This window comes from Acomys minous (genome assembly GCF_964271855.1).
Source record: "Acomys minous genome assembly, chromosome: 1".
NCBI classification, from domain to species: Eukaryota; Metazoa; Chordata; class Mammalia; order Rodentia; family Muridae; genus Acomys; species Acomys minous.
Genome location: NC_140483.1, coordinates 62,308,230 through 62,314,408, shown reverse-complemented (window position 1 = coordinate 62,314,408; position 6,179 = coordinate 62,308,230). Strand labels below are relative to the sequence as shown.

General features: G+C 43.7%; 1 pseudogene across 1 annotated transcript; it reads right to left on the bottom strand.

Moving 5' to 3' along the window:
* Window positions 1–4,601: 4,601 nt before the first annotated feature.
* Window positions 4,602–5,199, bottom strand: LOC311606412 (cofilin-1-like; annotated as a pseudogene). The gene has a single exon. The product of its transcript is annotated as a cofilin-1-like (transcript).
* Between the last annotated feature and the right edge of the window lie 980 nt (window positions 5,200–6,179).

Here is a 6,179-nt window from a genome sequence, read left to right as displayed (position 1 = left end):
TATCAATGGCAGTCTCCTGACAAAAAGGCCGGAATCAGTAATTGTTCAGTACTCAGGCTGTATGCCTCTGCTAATCTTTCAGTATACATTAGAATCCCCAAAAAGCAAGTTCTAATATAAACCAAGAATGCCTCATCAACAGAATCTATAAATGTGCCAGCAAGAGTGAGGGCAAGGAGGCCTAAAGCAAAAGCTTCCGTCATCCATTCTTGTTTGCTTGTTTGGTCAGTCGGTCAGTCGGTCGGTTGGTTGGTGGTTGGTTGGTTGGTTTATGTAGTCGGCCACATAAAGTGTGACCCAGATTTAGGGTTGGTCTTTCCACCTCAAATGATCTAACAAAGAAAACTCCCTCGGAGGTGTTTCTAGCTGCTTGGGTTTTAGTTGACTCCAGATGTGGTCAAGATAGGAAAGATGTTTTCTTCAAGGTTGCCAAATACAAATTGCCAAAAAACTATGAGTGTAATATATATATATATATATATATATATATATATATATATATATATATGTGTGTGTGTGTGTGTGTGTGTGTGTGTGTGTGTGTGTGTGTGTGTGTGTAATTCCCAATTGTTTTGTGGTTCTTCTTGCTATAGTAGTTTATAATAATATAAATGTATATGGAAAAAATAAAAATAATAAAAAAGGGAGAAACTAACAAAATTTTCATCAAGATGAGAGGATAGTTCATTGTGACTTCAAATTGCCTTTCCATGATGACCAGCAATGTTATAAGTTTTTCCCATATTTTTGGCCATATTTATTTCTCTTTTGACAATTTTCTATTTAAATCACCTGACCATCTTTAAGTACATTATTTGGGTTTCTGGTATGCATCTCTCTCTCTCTCTCTCTCTCTCTCTCTCTCTCTCTCTCTCTCTCTCTCTCTCTGTGTGTGTGTGTGTGTGTGTGTGTGTGTGTGTGTGTTTTCTCCCATTCTGCAGCTCACCTCCTCACTCTCCTGTGCAGCAGCTTCTTAGTTTAGCATTAACCCGTCAATCACTCCTGCTCCAATTTTTGTTTTGTTACTTACGCATTTGAATTCTTATTTTTTTAAAAATGACCATTGCTAAAAGAAACAGCAACAACAAAGTTTAGTCAGACAGTGGTGGTGTTGGTGGTGGCAGTGGCGGTGGTAGCAGCAGCAGCACTTGGGAGACAGAGGCAGGCAGATCTCTGAGCTCAAAACCCTGTCTCGAAAAGACAAAAACAATTACCATTGCTCTTATCAATGGCTGAAGCTTTTCCTCAGCAGTTTCATGTGGTTAGGTTCTACCTTCATGCCTTTGATCCATTTTGAGTTTAATTTTTCTTAGTGTGTGAGAAGTGAGAAATGCCATGGTGAGACTCTGAATGTTCTAGCGTCCTTTCTGTTGCTGTGATAAAACACTGACCAAAAGCAATGTAGGGGAAGGAGAAGGTTTATTTCTTCTTACACTTCCAGGTCACAGTCCACTATTGCCTGAAGTCAGGGTGGGAAGTCAAGGCAAGACTTAAAGGCAAGATGCACTCTTGCTGCACCTCTAGGGACCATCCCCTCTAGGGAACTCACTCATAGCCAAGCAAACACAGCAGAAACCATGGAGGAACACTGCTTGACGAATGGATAAGTCACAGTTATCAAGCATTTGATGCAGCCTGCCTGGGGACAGTTCTGCAGATAATGGGCTAAGCCCTCCTGTATCAATTAACAGGCCAGGCAATTCCCACAGACATGCCCGCAGAACGATTCAATGGCAATTTTTCAATCAAAGCTTCTCCTTTCAGATAAGCCTAGGTTGTGTCAAGTTGACAATTACGTTTAACAGGACACAGGGGTTGCTTACCTATGTAGGGATACCCAATCTCCCTGGCATCGCTTACTAAAGACACTGGCTGCATCAGCTAGTTTTGATTGGCATTTGGGCACGATGTAGAATCACATAGTAAGAGGACGCAATGAGGAATTGACTAGATAAAATTGGCCTCTGGGTGTACCTGTGAGTGATCTTCCTAATAGGGTTAACTGAGGTGAGGAGTCCCACGCTGAATACGGACAACACCATTTCATGAGCTGGAGTCCTGGCGTGAATGAAAAAATGAGTTGAGCCATCGCATCCCTTCGCTCCTTTCTGCTCTTGGCTTCGGATGTCACGTGACCTCTGATTGCCCTTCCTGCCACCTATACTTCCCACAATTAGAAGCCGTAACCTGCAACTGTGAAGCCAGCACAACCTTTGCCCCCTTAAGTTGCTTTTGTCAATGTATTTCATCACAGCAATAGGTAATGATCTAAGATATTTTATAGCCTTCACTCAAGTCCTGTTCTGAGCACCACTGTAGAAAATCGCGTGGCGTACACGCATGGATTTAATTTTAGGGTCTGTTGGGTTTTACACCCACACCATGCTGTTTCTGTTACTGGGTTGTGACTTGAGCCCAGGTCTCACGATGCCCCTAGCATTTCCCTTTTTGAGCAGCATTTCTTTGGCTATTTGTGGTCTTGTCTGTTTCCATGTGGATTTTAGGATAGTTTTTTTTCCCATTTCTATAAAAAAAAATACTGTTGGTATTTTGATGGGGATTGGCACTGAATTTGTGGCTCACTTTGGATAATGTGAATATTTTAACAATATTAATGTTAAGATTACTTCTTCCGATCTGTGAAAAGTCTTTCTTTCTTTCTTTCTTTGCTTTGTTTTCTATTTATCTCCTTTTCATTTCAGAGAGCATACACCTCCTCGAGTAATTTTATTCCCAGGTAGTTATTGTAAATGGAGTTATTTTATGATTTCTTTCTCAGCAAGTTCATTATTGGTATATATAAAAGTGCTACTGGGTTTTTCATCTTGTGCCCCTACTGGATAAGTTTATGGTTCCTAATGGTCTTTTGGTGAATCGTTAGATCCTTAAACAACAAGAGAGACGGGGATGCTGATGCCCGCATACACAGACCTGAGTGCAGCTTCTGACTTCCGCAGAACATAACCACTAATAGCTTGCAGTTGGCCAGAAGCCTCATCTCAGCAGAAACAGCCAGTGAACACATATGCTGTGTATCGTCTGATGCTGGAAAACAGGCAAGGACTATAAGGAATTCTTTTTTACTGGAATACACAATTTATCGGAGGGAAAAGCTATTCATGCAGAAAGATCCGTGACACGCATGCAGACTTTTAAGTAAGTAGTCACAACACAAGTTCAGCCCAGTAGCAGCAGGCGGTGGCCATAAAAGTGACTATGGTAATACAGTAGCACAGCATAATTAATTTTATGCTGATATGATTGGGTGCTACATCTTTGTATATGTGCACGCTTCTCTTCACTGAAAGTATGTTTATGTATATGAGTTTCAATACTTTCTTCTTTTTTCTTTTCTTTTTTGGATAGCCTGAAACTTACTACATAGACCAGGATGGCCTTAAACTTGAGATCGCCTGCCTCTGCCTTCCAAGTGCTGGGTTTCAGGCATACATCACCATGCCCACCAGCAAGTTTTGATAAGTATGTGCATATGCATATGTGGTTTTTGTCTTGGATGTACATGTGTGTGTGTGTGTGTGTGTGTGTGCATGGGTGTGGAGGCCACAGGTCAATTCCTATGTCAATGTCAGTGTCCTACTCAGTTGCTCCTCCTCCTCTTCCTTCTCCTCTTCCTCCTTCTCCTCCTTCTCCTCTTCCTCCTCCTCCTTTTAAGACAGTGTCTCTCACTGAACCCAGAGTTCACTGATCTAGCTAACCTAGCTATCTAGCAAGTCCCAGGAGCCCTTCTGTTTCACATCCCCAGCACTGGGGTGACAGACACCTGCCATTCAGGCCTGGATTTTTTTTACATGTGTTCTGGAGAATTCAGGTCCTCCTGCTTATGGTCCACTGAGCCATCTCTGCAGTCAAAATTTAACTTTGTGTAATACATTTATAGGTAGTTAATGGCAGTACTCTTTTTTTCATTCATGACATTCTTAACTTTTATTAACGTTTTATGTTTACATGTTGTATAGCTCACCTGTGAATCATTTCAAGTCGTTCTAGTAGTCAAAAGGAAAAGTTGCTTATCGGTATATCTGTATAGTTCAAACCCAGTGTTATGCAAGAGTCAACTGTTTATATGGCCATACCATCTACAAACAGGCATTTTTGGGGCCCCCCTCCTGTGTTATTTTTTTAATTATGTTTTTTGTGTAGAGGTCTGTGCACAGTTACCCATGGAGGTCAGAAAAGGGCTTCATATTGTGGCACCCGTGCCACCACGGTACCGAGTCCAGGGCAAGAGACTGCAGACTTAACTCACACACACACACACACACACACACACACACACACACACAGCGGGTCCTTCATGCTAAGAGAGCAGCAGCTGCAGCAGCAGCTGCGGCAGCGGTTTATTACTCTCCCCTCCAGAGTTCCAAAGAGCCTTCTTATGGGCAGCAAAACAGGAATCCTCCTCCCAAGTGAAATCCCTCAAGAGGTGATTGCACACAGGAGGAAAAGTCTCGAGGAAGGGAGGGGCGCGTTCTCAGAGCAGTAAACATGACTAGCTAACCAAGATAAACACAGACACGGGAGCTGCTAGAAACAGGACATGAAACAGCAAGACAGGCAGGCAGCCCAGTCGGGCCTGCTTCCTACAGCTGGATGCGGCTCCCAAGGCCTTGCCCTCCAGGGAGATTACAGCTAGTTTTTCTGCAGCGGTCCCTGATCTCCTCGTAGCAGTTTGCTTGTGATTTATGCTTGATTCCTGTCAGCTTCTTCTTGATGGCATCCTTAGAGCTGGCATAGATCATTTTGCTCTTAGGGAATGCACTCAGGGGCCCAGAAGATGAACACCGGGTCCTCCTTCCTGCTCTCCCTGGTCTCCTAGGTTGCAACATAGAGAGTGCAGCAGCAGTCCTTGTCTGGCAGCATCTTGACAAAAGCGGTGTAGGGGTCGTCCACAGTCTGTCCCACATCTCCTACCAGGAATCTCTTTGCCCTTCTCCAGGATGATGTTCCTCTTGTCCTCACTCAGGCAGAAGAGCATGGCCTTGCATTTCTTCACTTCTTCTGGCTTGGAGGACTTGCGAACTTTCATGTCATTGAACACCTTGATGACACCATCAGGGACAACCACACCAGAGGCCATGTTTCCGGAAGCAAAAAGGAGATAGAGAGAGTGACAGAAGAAATGAGCTGCCGCAGCTGCTGCCAGGATCCAACTGGACCAAGTTGAGGTTTTTAGTAATAAATAACAGAGGCAAAAAAAAAAAATGGACACGGATTGCTGTGTCTTGCTCCAAATTGTAGAGAAAATGCTGTCAGCCCTTCTGGTTCTGTATGGCATTTGCTGTGGGTTTGTGATAAGCAGCCATTGCTATATTGAAGTTTATGCCTTCTATGAATAGTCTGCGCAGAGATTTTATCATAAAGAGATGCTGAATTTTATTGAATTTACACTCCACAAATTTACTGTTGTCGCCCAGCGCAGTGTCTGACATTGTAGCTAACCAGTAAGTACTTACTAAATAAGAAAATAGGATTGGGTCCTCTTACAGCTTGGATGTTTGTCAGGCTTTTCAATCAGTGGTTCAAATAAAGTTGTACTAATACTAGAACCTTCTTTCCCCTCATCCTAATAATCCCCACTCCATTGTGAAAGCCATCAGGGGAGTTCGGTGATAGCCTTCAAGCTACCATGGTGGTTGTTCTTGTCGGTTTGGTGGAATTTGGGATCACACAAGACACAAGCATCTGAGCATGTGTGGGAGGGAGTTTCCAGCTGGAGTGGGAAGGCCTACGGTGAATGTGGTAGCACCATCTCATAGACTGGGACACTGGACTGAACGAAAGGACGGAAGTGAGCTGAGCATCCGTACTCCTTTCTCTCGGCTTCCTGACCGCAGGTCAAGGTGAGCAGCAGTCACAAGCTCTGGCAGCCATGCCTTTCCCACAATGATGGGCAGCATCCTCAAACTCTGTGTCAAAAAAATAAGCTCTTCTTTAATGAAAGTAGCTAACACAGATGTCTTCGATGGCCCTAATCAGCCCAGGGCCTTGTTGCTGTTAACAGCAGCTAGCAGCTGTTTCTGATGGTCACCGATTGTGCCCTGAGGCCCGCACTGACCCCTTGACTCTACTGTGGAATTGTGCTGGTGACTGATGACGGACTGATGGTCAACTAGATTGCTGCAAATAGTGCCACCATCTTTCCTGTAGTTCAGAATATG